Here is a 13,643-nt window from a genome sequence, read left to right as displayed (position 1 = left end):
GAAGAAATGATTGTTCAAGAATTCCTGTGGCTCCTCTACCAATCCTTGGCATCAAAGTGGGCAATGGAATTGATAAGGGCAGCTAAGAGTAACAATAAATCCAGTCCCTCTCTTTGTGGCCTAACTAACTTTGGCTTTTACAAATCAGAAGTCTGTAAAATTTTAGGAAGATATAATTAAGCTTCTTTAATCCATCCCTGAATGCTTATTTTTGCTGTGTTTACTATCAGGATGAAGAGGAGAGTCAACTGGATGCCCTCGAAGCAGACCTCCTAATTGTACATTGTTAATAGCTAACAGACAGGAAGTGCATCCCCTTACTTCCCTACTCTAATACACACACACCTTCATGGCACAACCTGTAAGAATATAGAGATAAAATTTCTTGTACTCCAAATCTTTCCTTGACTGGCTCCTTTATATTTTTCCACTCTTAGTTCAAGCATTATTTCCACAGATAGTCCACCAATGACCACTCTCCACCCCCCTGAGCCATTCCTATTTTTTCTGCTGCCCTTTCAGAATAGCCTATACCACTTTCTAAACATATCTTATTTATGTATTTGTTAATTCATTTATTGTCTCCTCCCATACACACACACTACCACCCTACTGCCATGTTAACTCCATAAGTTACAGTATCTTAGTCTTGCTGTTCAGAGCTGTATCTCCAGTGTCTGGAACTAGGTCTGACTTTCACCACAGTGTAAGAGTGATCCATACCAGAGAGTAATCTGCAATTTAGCGAAAGGACACTTTCTTCTCTTTGGTTCTTATAGCAACAGGAACAAGACAAATCAGAATAGGTTAATTCAATTAATATATTTTGGTTGCAAATCATAATTTTGTAAATCAAAATCATTTTCACATTTAACTGTATTACTATTTCAGAGATTATTTAATTTTCATTTTCATTTCTATTTAATCTTTATTTTATTTTTTTTTTTGGCAGGGATATCTAATACCTACTTCTAATTTCTGATGTCCTATGAGCATACAATTATATTATCCAGAACAGAAGTGCACCAGCCAAGCTCCAACTTATAGGAATTGTTCAGTAGATAAGACAGGTCATAATTCATATAATTACTAATTATATATTTTTAAAATTCAAATTGTTGGCTTACTGAGTATTCGTAAAGAAAACACATCTGTAATATCCCACAATCATGAGGTGGAAAGTACCAACAAATGTTTCTAATTCTATTCCAATTCTTTTTGGACTGTCTTTACTCTCCACTGCCTCTATTTACTATCACCCTAATAATACTCCTTACTTACATTTTCAACATAAAAACATTTCAACACTTTGGGAATCAACTTGGGAGAAGCAGAAAGAATGCAGGTATTTCACTTGAATAGGGCTGAGCTGAAATTCTGTCTCAGACACTTGCTGGCTCTATAAAGTTAGAAGTTAACTTCTCTGAGCTGAGCGTTGCTTTCTCAGTCTGGTCCTGGATACTCATGACTTCCAGATACCACTTAATGGAGGTGTATTTTTATATACAGCCAGATTCATAACTGTCTAATAAACACCTTGCCTATGCTAAATATAAAGATTATCGCATGGTTTCAACAAACTATTACTCAGCACAATGCTTCTGTCACTCTATGACACTAAATTTCAGGTGCATACTTGGCTTATAATATCTGGAGATCATTATGAAAAAATTATGTAACTCATAATCTAGGTCATGAGTAAAGTTATTTGAAAATACCATGGACAATAAAAGTACATTTTGTATCTCAATATACATGGATTCACAGAAAAGTTGGATGATATCAAAGTCAGTTTTTAATTTTGCACTGCATCTGTGGAGTAACTGTAACCCTGCTGATTACCTGTTCTATGCCTTAAGTTCAGCATCTATAATGAAGAGGAAGTTTCAGTAGTTTAAGAATATGAAAGAAAATGACTCATAATTCAACTACATCCATAAAAAATGCCAAGGTTTTAAGGCAGCAAGTATTCTACAAATGCTGAACAGATAAACTTTATCAACTACAGAGGAGAGAAAGGATTAATGTGTGAGTGTGTAAATAAGCCTTCCATAGTTATTTACTACAGAAACTTTAAGTTATACTCTATAGTATGTTGAATATGTCCTCCAAATTTTCATGTCTACCTACCTGGGACCTCAGAATCTGATATTATTGGGAAATGGGGTCTTTGCAGATATAACTAGTTAAAGATCTTAGATTTAAGGTGAGCCCCAAATCCAATGACTGGTGTCCTTATAAGAAGAGGAGAGAATAGAGACACACACAGAAGGGGAGGCCATATGAAGATGGAAGCAGAGTTTGAAGTTATGCTGACAAAAGCCAAGGGACATTTGGGGCCACCAAACACTGGAAGAGGCAAGAAAAATTCTCACCTAGGGTCTTCAGAGGAATTGTGGCCCTGCTGTACCTTGATTTTGGACTTCTGGCCTTCAAAACTGTGAGAGGACAAATTTCTGTTGTTTAAAGCCACTCACTTTGTGGCAATTTGTTACAGCAGCCCTAGGAAGCTAATACACTTTCTCTGTGCTTTCCAGGTCTAAAACAGTAAAAGAGGGTTCAGCAGTTTCATAAGTGCAAATGGTGACCTTGAAGTCCCTAGCTGACAGGAGCATCCAAGGACAAAGAGAGATCAATGAGAAAACTTAGTGGGAGGTTATAATGATGCTTGCTAGTAGTAGTAAGTCAACCTTTAAAAGTGATAAACTGTTTTCTACTTGGAGTTGTTCCCTCTTAAATCCCATAAATAGATGTCATCTATAGATGTCAAAGTGATATAACCTCTTCTAATCCCTTACTTTCAAGAAAGCCAGAAACTAGTCCTAAACAGATGTTAGTCATTTTTTTTAATTATGAGATTTATATTTTTAAAAATCTCAAGTACCATATTGACATAAATAATTAATAAATATTTTATGACAATACATGATCAATAGCAAAGGTATCCTTGAAATCACTTAATTGGACATGATTTAAATCAGTCATCAAATGAAAAGTTATTTATGTTTTTGAAGAACATAAATGCAGAAAGTAAATATACCTATTTTTGATCAATGGGAAGTTAAATATAGTATCGAATGACAAATTTACAGGGGGAAAATCAATTTTCTTATAGCCGAGGGTATATTCTATTCTGACACTGGCAAAGACTCTAATAAGTATACATTGCTTTGCTTGAGGCATCAGACCAGCATGATTGAAGAGTATGTTTGAAATATCTCATAATATCCAAAATTAACCATTTATTAAAGTAATATTGAACTCAGTTACCCTATTTGCTACATAAAACTAACACATTATAAAAGCAACATTTTTAGTTAATTTTCAGCTTATCTACTTTTTTCTGTACATATCATTATACATCTATACTTACTTAAATCTCAAAATTCAGAAGACTGTAACTCATTTACATGTTTTTATCTTAAAAAGCCATGATGTTTAGTACAATCCTATTTTGATGTTCTTAACAAAAAATGAGAATAGTAAATAATGTGAAAAGTTAAAATACTTTAAAGAAAATATATTTTGAGAGATGAAAGCTTTATTCACACATTTTTACCCTAAAAATACAGGGATGCATATACTTAGAAAATTAGAAATTATTTTGATAAATTCCCTTAAAGACCCTCAAAATCATAAGGATGATACAAGCATTCATCATTAAACATTACATGTTCAAAGAAGGAACTGTTGAAGGGATTATCTTTCTAGGAAATGGCAAACATCAATTATTTTTTTTCTTTTTTTTAACCTAAGAGATGTGTACTAATCACTAACTATTAGTAAACTAAATTGTTTCTGCAGTTAATATATATTAGTTAGCCAATCTTCTGATCAACCTTCTAGTCACCAAATATTCTAAAGGTAGAAATAAATGGTTCTTACAACTCAGAGATGAGCCTATTTATATTTGAATTGTTTTAGGAGGCGTTGGTCTCCCAAGACTTTATAAGTTCAGTAAGATGTAGATGATTATGGTTTCCACATAATCAAGTGGAGAATGAATATAGTTATGTCAATAGCTAGAATGATTTGCATTGAATAAATGAATGAATGAATGAATAAAACAAAATGTGATGTTTAAAATGAATCGGTATGAAACACTCTATAAATTATTAATATTAAATCATTGTTACAGATGAAAGAAAATTGTTATTGAGAAGCAAATGATTCGACAGTATTAGTAATGACTAGGTTATAGAGTATTTCTTAAATTCTTATTTCTTTTTAGATAAGTGTAATGTTCTATTCAAAGTGCACAATAAATCTGGGAATAAGTCCTATGTTTCATGTTATTTCAAGGCCTAGCTCAAGTCCTGTGTTTTACTTGCAGCTCACTGAGCTCTTATTTCCACTGAATATCTTTAATATTTACTTAATGACTTGTTCAACGATGACAAATGGGTTTCATCTTAAATCAACTGCCATCAATTTGTAATGGTTAGCTGAAGTGTCATCTTCAGGAGAATTCTTAGATGAAGTTCTGGTTTAGTGGCAGAGAGAACCATGATGGATTAGTGAGGTCCTTCATGGGCAGTGAAGGGGAGTAGGGGGACATTGGGTCTAGAGCCTTCATTTGACAGCAAGAGTGCTGATATTTTTACTTTTATAGGATTTATTTTTCACCAAATCCAGGTCTAGAGCATGCATTTAATACTGAGAGTGTCTTACTTTAATTTATATCATGTCCCTTCAAGTATACTATAAGATTCTTATAGTCAAAGACCATATATAGTTTTTTTATGTCCATAGCATCCAGTCATGCCTTGCAAAATCTGCTGATGATAACAAAATGACTTTTTTTAGAATTCACTCTCATTACTATTATTCATAAACTCAATAATCTCAAAAGATTATCAACATTAAACCATTTTTAAAGAAACTTTACTACATAAACTGTGAATTTTAGGTAAATGTGTTGTCTTTATCATCTCCAGGTTCAAATTAAACATCAGTAGATTGGTAATATTTAAGAATGAAATATATGCCTGCCAAATAATATGTTGTTCCAATAATGGAACAAACAGAAGATAAAGAAAATAAGCGTTTTAAAAATGGATTTAAGCCTTTTAAAAAAATTCTAAATATTTAAAATATGTTTTATGTATTTAGTAGGTCCTAGAATTTTTATCCCTTTTTTAGTAGCCTGCATCTTTTTGCACCTAGTAAGTGTTGAAGAAATCCATGTCGATTAGTTTAGAGTTACATTAGAGAAATAGTTCCATTTTATATTCCCTCCTGCTAAGCAAATGTATTTATTATATTCCATAACAGTTCACAGTTTGTTATACATTAACTGCTCATTCTCTGTGCCAATAAGACTGTGCTGGAACAGCAAATGAATTTGGTACGTTCATCTGAATGATTCTGCAAACCACAGGCTACCCAGTTGTCTAATGATAAGAGAGCCCCAAAGCCACCTGATCACCATTATACTCCCTTATATTTTTGGGCTAGCATGGTCAATACTGTCAGGATCTCAACACTGAGAAGAATGAGAAGGAAAAGTTTACCTCAGACATAATCATGAAAAGGGGCTTTATTAATTCAGGCACCAATGGTGATATGGCTAGACTGGAAGGAGAATGGAATATAGCATTTGAAGTGCTTTATCTGCTCCAAGACCAATGCTGGTTTTGGCACTTCTTTCACTCTAGTGAGTTGCAAAAAAACAAGCAGGTGCTAGCAATCTGAGAGACCACATGCCAGCTACAGCTGCTTCAAACTGATTCAATTACATCTGCCTGAATAGTCCCAGGACATCAAACCAGTTGAAGAGATCCGTAGGTTGCAAGGAGACCTAGTCTATCCTGAGACAACCACCTGCAAATCTCCACGTTTGGATAAAAGTGATCATTCTATCGCCAGGCACAGGAAAAAAGACCGGAGTGGGAGGGAGGGGGAATGTGATTTTAATTCACTTTAAAATTAAAAATTGGTTGGAGAGAGCATAAAATGTCTCTTTGAATTTTCATGTCTAAAATCTGAGAGTAGCTGAGGTCTTAAGGATACTTTGAAACAGCCTGATTTTGTGATAACATTTCCCAAATCATTGGGTACAGCACATTTACAGAACATGCTCTTGGGATCCGGACTTCGCTCCAAACCTTGTTTGTACAAAAAGGGGCCAAGCAGCTGGGAAATTCTGGAGTGGAGTGTGTCCTCATTAGTTTCCATCTGCCACCAGAACTCAGCTCATGGCAAGTCTGGCTAAGTCCTGGTGTACTCAGGTCCAAATGTGGGTCAGTTTTAATTACACTATACAGAATCCAGTGTGCAGTTTTTAAATCCTTATTATACAGCACAGAGGAATGGGCAGCTCTCCAGCTAATCAATTTTTTAAAAGTACATATATAAAACTTTTAAACCAGGCTAGACAGACAGTGGATGGAAAAAAGTCTTATAAATGAGTACAAGGGTTACTTAAGACAATTATTAGTGAAATTGGGTCATGAGCAAGTCTGCTTTAAAACTTCAAAGTGAGAACAAACTGTTCCAATGGTAAGATAGAAAACTTAAAATAAGGTGCACAATGCCCCTTGCTCCTCAGTGTGAATGAGTAACAACAAGGCTGTGACCAGTTTATAGTAAATACCTATGGCAGCACTGGCTTTCATGTAGCAGAGATATTTCTTATTTTGTTATTCTTTACACTTACTCCCTTTCAAGGAATAACTCATGGCAGGGATTGTAAAAAAGGAAAAAAAATCACAAACTACCTGTTAAGACTGAAAACAAAGATGAAAGAGAGGAGCGAGAGAAAGAGAAGGAGAGCAGAGTACACATGTGTTGAGAAGCAGACTCTGAGCATGACTTGGCTCTCAATGCCATCCACACAAACTGGGGCCAGAATCAACCCACGCAGCTCATGTTCAGACTCCATCCTGTCCGAAAGCTTCATCAGGTGCAGAAGAGCTAAAACACTAAGCCTTCAAAGACAAGTGTCAGCAAAAAATTCAGGAGTGAAGATGTAGGCAGTCAATGTTGGGCATTTATATGATAGAATAATGCACCATTTTTTGATGGATAAAATGTCCTTTGGCACAAGCCCTAATGCCAAAAAAATAAAATAAACGTTAAATGCTCAAAGTATTTTGGGGGCTTTTGACTGAGTTGTTATGAAACTTACCCATTAAAAAGGCAGAATTGAATTCTGGGTTCAAATACTAGCGTTTAACATTTACTGGCTGTATGATAAATTTGGAAAATTGGACAAATTTGGACAAATTGCTTATTCTTTCTGAATGTAAGTTCTTTTTCACCTGTAAAATGGGGAAAATAACATCTACCTAATAGATTGTTGTAAGGATTATCAATGATAATATATATATAAACATCCCTCTGGAATATAAAAGTCACTCAGTAAATGTTAACTATTTTAACCCAACTGTTATGAGTTGAATCATGGCCCCCCCCAAAAAAAATATATGTTAGAGTCCTAACTCCAGTACCTCAAAATGTGACCTTATTTGCAGATAGGGTCTTTAGGAAGTAACCAAGTTAAAATGAGATAATAATTGAAGGCTCTAACCCAAGATGACTGATATCCTTATAAAAAAGGGAAATTTAGGCACAGAGACAGATATGCATAGAGAGAAGACAACGTGAAGAGACATTGGGAGAAGATGGACATCTACAAGCCAAGGAGAGAGGCCTAGAACAGATCTTTCCCTCACAGCCCTCAGAAAGAACCAACTCTGCCAAAACTTTGATCTCAGGCTTCCAGAGTGAGAAAACTTCTATTGTTTAAGCTGCCCAGTTTGTGATACTTTGTTACAGCAGCCCTAGCAAACTAATACCCAACTAAATAAAAATTTCCTTAAGCATTAATGTTTACCTTGACTCAGCATAGTCAAAACTGTACACTTGACAATAGGCAAGTCAACTTTATTAACTATACTGAATAATGGTCTATTTCATATATTATCTAGTGCTTTTTCCCTTATTTCTTTTCTGATTGCTGTTCAGGAAGATACTGCTGCAATATAAAGAGCCTGGTAGGGGGAAAAAAAAACAACCAACTTGTTTACTATAATTAAGATTATCTAGTTTTTATTAGAGATAAGGGAAAATCATACATACAAATTCACAAATCCACTTTTCTTATCAAGACATTTTACTACACAAATTTCCTTTTTGAGAGAAAAAGAAAGCCTTATAAAGCCTTTACTCATTGCCAACTCTGCTCACTAAACCTGTGGCTGCTTAGATTGTGAAAACCTTGCCAACAGAACCACCTTCAGTTCACTAGGATGCATGTAACAGTACATGGTTTAATTAGCAAGTATGGGTTCTTCATTGTTTACGAGATTAGTTTTAAGGGTATCTGACTTTCAAAAGAGGGGTGAAGTTGCCCGGGAGTTGTATCAGCAGCCCTTTCATTGCAAGGCAAACTTCCATAATCAACAGACATTTAAGTGGATGTGATTATCTTCATCTTGAGCTTTTCTTTAAACAGCCCCAGCTTCTACAGACATGTAGCATGTTCAGTTAGAAATGGTGAGTCTGGGACTTGCCTGGTGGTGCAGTGGTTAAGAATCTGCCTGCCAGTGTAGGGGACACGGGTTTGATCCCTGGTCCGGGAAGATCCCACATGCCGCGGAGCAACTAAGCCCGTGCGCCACAACTACTGAGCCTGCGCTCTATAGAGCCTGCGAGCCACAACTACTGAAGCCTGTGCGCCTAGAGCCCGTGCTCCACAACAAAGAGAAGCCACCACAATGAGAAGCCCACGCACCGCAACGTAGAGTAGCCCACGCTCGTCACAACTAGAGAAGGCCCGCGTGCAGCGATGAAGACCCAACGCAGCCAAACATACATACATACATACATACATACATACATACATACATACATAAATTTATTAAAAAAAGAAAAAAGAAATGGTGACTCTAACCAAGATGAACTGAGATACTCAACTGCAATCATCAAAGGCATAACTTTGCTAAAATTAACTTTCTTAATGAGTGAATCCTATACTTCCTCCAAATTCCTATACTGCCTATCATAACAACTTTTATATTTTAACAAGGGGAGAGAAAAGAATATTTATGAAATACTAGTGTGTATTATGCACTAAATAAAGTATTTTGTATACCTAATCGACTTTAATCTTCACATCTATCGTTGAAAAGGTAGACATTGTTACCACCAAATTTTAGATAAGAAAACTCGAGTGTTAGCAAGGTTAGACAACCTCGATCAGGTCACACAGCTACTGAACTGTGGAACTCCAAAGCTCCTAAGTTCAAAGTCAGGCAAGAGATTTAGAATCCAGATACCCTAACATATCACTGACTTTTAAGATGCTGATTTATTTAAGGTATCCGCAGTCTCCTTTAAATCATCTGAAGTCACTTAGATAGTAGATGTCTTGGTAAACTTGACTCAGTTTATTCTCCTTAAGAAGAAACCAGTTATTCACAAACACAAACTAAAAGGCTTCAATCAATTTAGATGAAATTAACCCCTTTATGAGAAAACCTGAAGGTCTTTTAGATTCAGTGCAGTGATAGCTTGTCTTGTGGTTAGTATTCCAACAACTTGATATAGTCCGTTTACTTCCTGGAGATAAGGAATCAACTCTCCAATCACTAGTAGAAAAAAAATTAACGCTAATATTTTTCTATATGAGGTATCTTACGCTAGACCAAGAATCCTGAGTTTTGGTTTCAAATTCTTACATCTCTCACCTACTATACTGTATAACCCTGACAAGAGCATAAACTTTTCTGAGCTTATTTTCTCACCATGGATAAAACAAAGATATTAAATAGTTGACCATTAAGGTCCCTTCAAGTTCTAACACTACGTGATTTTTAGGACTTCTAAATCCCTAGAAGCAGAGGTAACTAGAGAGAACCTTTACGACAATCAATGTGACAACGTCCAGACCAGGGTACCTGCTCTCGGGCAAGTAGAGGGTCTTTCTTCAGCATCTAAATTGTAGTAGTGGTGGTGGTGGTGCTAGAAATAATAGTAGTATAGCTAAGATTTATTGAGCACTTGCTACATGCTAACCACTGGACTAAGAATTGTACGTGTATTATGTTATATTTAACTCAACACAGCAATACATAAGGTAGATACTATTATTTTTCCAATTTTCCAAAGAAGTAACAAAGGAACAGAAAAATTAGGTAACTTGTCTGGGTCCATACTAATAATAAGTGGTGAAGACAAAAGGAGTTCTGCTGACGTATCTTTGTTTCCTACTAGCCTGTATGCTCTTTGAGGGCAAAGACTTTATCTATTTAGCCTAGCTCAGGGTCTAGCAAATAGTAGGTATTCATTATTGTGTGGAATAAAAGTAAGGAAGGAAATGAGGAAGGGAGGGAGGAAAAGAAGGGGAGAAAGAAAGAAATTATATCTAGACATGCTATGTTCTCAATAAATATTGATTTTCTTCCTTTATTTCTTTAACCCTGAAATCACAGGGAAATCTGCATTTATGCTCAGGAATCCTAGGTGATTTCTCCCTCCTGGGTATTCCATACTGTAATTTCTAGTACAAGTCACTGAAGCATTTGCTATCATCTGGTTTAGTATTCTAGCTAATACATGTTCTTGGTTCATCTCTTAATTTCTAATATTAGCCTAACAGAGGATATAGTTGATTCTACCAAACTAAGTTTCTGGAAAAAAAAATAATGTCCCTGATATTGGCCTCTCACCCACCGATGTAAACTAAGGTGAAAGAAAAACTGTTCCCAGAGGAAAGATACTTCCAAGCTTAATAGTACCCATGAATATCATCAACCAGTGGTACTAAAATTTGAGAAGTCTAAACAAGATGTTTTGATGCAATAGATACTGGCTCACTTTGCTACCTCTGCCGTTGTTATGTGACTGCCTCATGCCATACAAAATGGAACTTGAGAGGGGTCTATCTAAAGCAGGTCGTAACTCACACTATTTTGACTCTACCTCTGCTTGGCTTCATATCTACTTATTTACAGTTAGAATTCAATAAATAATAGAAACCATAATTATAAACATGTATACAGCAAACACAGGGCCCATTACTTCTGTTTAGCAAAACACAATTTTTTTAATATGATCTAATCTTACCAGGCCATAAGTCAACATACAGCTTATTTTTGTGTTTTCAATGAGATAGAGTTAGGGTGGGGGTAGGGGGTTTGGGGGAGAAAGTGATTGCTCAGGAAACTCATGGCACTGCTCACATAACACAGAGATTTATTTATTCCTATACTGAAAATATTTCCAAGGTGACAAGTGACTTAGTCATTGAATGCCTCAGCATTGTGCATAAAATAGGGATAATATAAAGACTTTTCTCTTTTTTATAACAAAGTGAATCAGCTATACATATATATATATATCCCCATATCTCCTCCCTCTTGCATCTCCCTCCTACCCTCCCTATCCCACCCCTCTAGGTGGTCACAAAGCACCAAGCAGAAACTAACACACCATTGTAAAGCAATTATACTCCAATAAAGATGTTAAAAATAAAAATAAATAAATAAATAAATAAGAGTGGGGAAAAAAAAAAAAGATTTTCTAGACCCGGGGGGACTGGCCAGGTCCCCAGGGCTCAAGAAATTCTAAGACCCACTCCCTTTCTTATTGTAAAAAAAAAAAAAAAAAAGACTTTCTCATAGTCAGCAAAATGAATACAAAGCACATTGCAAATAGTGTTATGGCAATTCTCGATTGTGACGAGGATCAATTCTTACATATTCATTTCTCATTTTAAGGACAGAATTTTTCAGTATTCTCATCTCCATCTCATCAGCAGTATGAGAACTGAAGGAAGTCCATCAGGACCATCCACAATATACAACAAGTAACAAGTTTCTAGGACTCTTTATCCCTCCAGACATGTTTTATTCATACATGCATTCATTCAACATTTACTGACCACCTACTATGTACAAGGCATTGTATTAAGAGGCTGTGGACAACCGTATATTTAGCTCAGTACCGATGTTTCCTACTCCCAAAGAGGTCAATTAAATTCATATTATGGTAGTTTTAAAAAAACAGATTTAAATGGGTCAATAAAAGGAGAAGATACACAAGCTCTAAGATTTTATGTTACTAAATACTGATGGAAACTCCTTAGCATTTTTTTACTGAAGCATTTTTAGGAAGAATAATGCAGGTTATTAGAGTAAGTTTTCAATACTGGGAATTGGGTACAACCAAATAAATTATTCAATTAAATACTTTGTTTATTGAGTTGTGACTTTTAAAAAAATTACTTATTTATTTATTTTGTCTGTGCCGGGTCGTAGTTGCAGCACACGGGATCTTTTAGTTGTGGCATGCATGCGGGATCTAATTCCCGGACCAGGGATGGAACCCGGGCCCCCTGCATTGGGAATGCCTAGTCTTACCCACTGGACCACCAGGGAAGACCTGAGTTCCCACTTTTTATATTATATTTATAGAACTTTATTTAACTAGTATAAGATATACTCTGTAGTAGCTTGTCTATATTAAAAATACAGATATTTGTCAGAAAATATATAGAGCTATTACCCAAAAGAAACTTAACATCACTAACAGCAACACTTAGGGAAAAATATCAGATGACTAGGATTTGACAGAAATAAAGGATGATATTCCAGCCTTAAAATTTACATCTGGATTTTAGCCCCTTTTCTAAGATTACTATTTAATTGTTGCTATTTTTTTTCTCTCATTTCCACCCTACTGCAACAGAGGCACATGCACAAATCAAGAAATCATCTTACAATATACACTTAAATTTTCTGAATATGCCCCATGTGTCCACTAATAGCCAAATGCTTTCAAATCTGTTCAGCTAAATGGATCAATAACTACATCCAGCCTCACATAGTGGGGTTGCCAACATAGTGAAATTGAGCCAAACAGAAAGTGTCTCTATGAGGACAAAAATTATTATCAACCCAGTTATCTTGAGAGATCCACTCTCTCCAGGTATCCTTTAAAGAAGTTAACATAAACATTATCTAGGGCAGTCAATAGCTGCTAAAAAAATATTTGAGACTGAGAACGAAGAATTTGGATAAAATATTTGGGAGCTAAAATCAGTGAGTTTTATAATAAACCAATGTAATAGTTCAAGGTCTACATCAAGTAAGAATCTTTCAAACTCAAAGTACACAAAATACGTAACAGCACAAGCAAACTGCTAACAAGCTTCTCTGTGCGCTCAATCTTACGACACAGCTGCAAGCAACAATTGAGCAGGTGCAACCAAGCTTTTGAGAATTCCTGCCTGTTGCCCAGGAGCCACAACACCACACAGTTGAGATTTTTAAACAGGTGCAAACATTTTTTTCCCGTTACTCTAGTGCTTGATACAGTGAAGCAGACATCTGCAACTACTCCTTACCTAAAGCAACCACCACAGAAAATAAAAAGCAGCACAAAAAGTTTGAAAATAAAACAACAGTGTCAAAAACAGTGGTTTTGCAATAGTCTCTGACTGCACGTCAGGAGTTGCTTTAATAGTACTGTTCCATAAAACACTCTCTAATCTCTCCACAAGATGAATGCTCTGTAATTAAAATTATTCTGCTTCATCAAATCTTAGAAATGTTTATTTGATTCTTACAATAGAGTGAAATGCAAGGTATGTGTAAAATGTACTATCCTTTGACACTGTCAATATTTGTAAGTACTCA

General features: G+C 35.6%; 1 long non-coding RNA gene across 1 annotated transcript in view; it reads right to left on the bottom strand.

Moving 5' to 3' along the window:
- LOC137765740 (uncharacterized) overlaps positions 1-13,643 on the bottom strand; it is a 724,300-nt gene that overhangs the window by 482,598 nt on the left and 228,059 nt on the right. The gene's annotated exons all lie outside the window — the stretch shown is intronic.

Source organism: Eschrichtius robustus, chromosome 6 (genome assembly GCF_028021215.1).
Source record: "Eschrichtius robustus isolate mEscRob2 chromosome 6, mEscRob2.pri, whole genome shotgun sequence".
Taxonomy (NCBI): Eukaryota; Metazoa; Chordata; class Mammalia; order Artiodactyla; family Eschrichtiidae; genus Eschrichtius; species Eschrichtius robustus.
This window is presented reverse-complemented; position numbering and strand designations above follow the sequence as displayed.